Below are 1,064 nucleotides of genomic sequence, written 5' to 3' on the forward strand. Positions count from 1 at the left end.
TATTGTAATATCCGAGTATTAAGTACTCATTCATAACTAAAAGCATTGTTAATTCAAGGATTGAGAAAATCCTAGCTACGATTAGGTAAGGTGTTCTTCACTGACTTTGAGGTCTTGGGATAAAGGGCGATACATTGGCTGGGGCCGAATCGCGTAAGAAAAGTTTTCTTGGAGGCGGTTTTGGGAAAGGTCAAACCAAGGGTGACGAAGTTCTTTGGGTTCCAAGAAGGGAGCATTCAAGTTTTGTATTTAGAAGCGTGTATATAACGTACATTGTGTTTCATAGTGAAGAAGGAAAATCACCCAAATCAGAAGGGATGACAGGATGTAGTTTTGCAGTGGACAACAAAATGAACCAGGATAAAATTCCTGCTCAATCTTTTCTATCCTTTTCTCTTTTATATTTCAAGATGTTCTAATGTGTGTTTGGAGATAATATTTTTCATGCTTATTCCTTGTTGTGTTGTTCCTTGCTATGTTCTTGTTAATCTTGCATAAAAGTATATGTTGTATATCTATGCAAGAAGTTGATCTGATCATTCAGTTTCTGTTACTGGTTAATCGATTAAGACCAGTCGTTAATTGATTAACTGCGCATTTTTCAGCAAGTGTGTGAAAACCAGAAAAGTGGAACTTGAGCTCTGCCACGCCAATTCAACCCCCCCTTCTAGGTGTATTCTACCACTGATACCTAACAAGTGGTATTAGAGCTAGTACGACGTGCTAGCTCAACCGCATCCGCGTGATCCGAGAGAGACTACATATGGGCTCTAATAACCCATTTGGCGGTGATGGCGCGTCCATTAACTGCCCTCCTATATTCAGTGGTGAAGGTTATGCCTATTGGAAGGTTCACATGAGAATCTATATCGAGGCAATAGACACGGACATTTGGGATTCCGTTGTCAATGACCCATACATTCCACTTCATATGGTGGATGGCGAGTTAAAAGAAAAGCCTAAAGGCTTATGGAGGAATATTGAGAAAAGAAAGGTCTAACATGACCTTAAGGCCAAGAACATTATTACTTCGGCCTTATCTTATGACGAATTCTTTAGAGTCT

Source organism: Lupinus angustifolius, chromosome LG20, assembly GCF_001865875.1.
Source record: "Lupinus angustifolius cultivar Tanjil chromosome LG20, LupAngTanjil_v1.0, whole genome shotgun sequence".
In the NCBI taxonomy this organism is placed as follows: domain Eukaryota; kingdom Viridiplantae; phylum Streptophyta; class Magnoliopsida; order Fabales; family Fabaceae; genus Lupinus; species Lupinus angustifolius.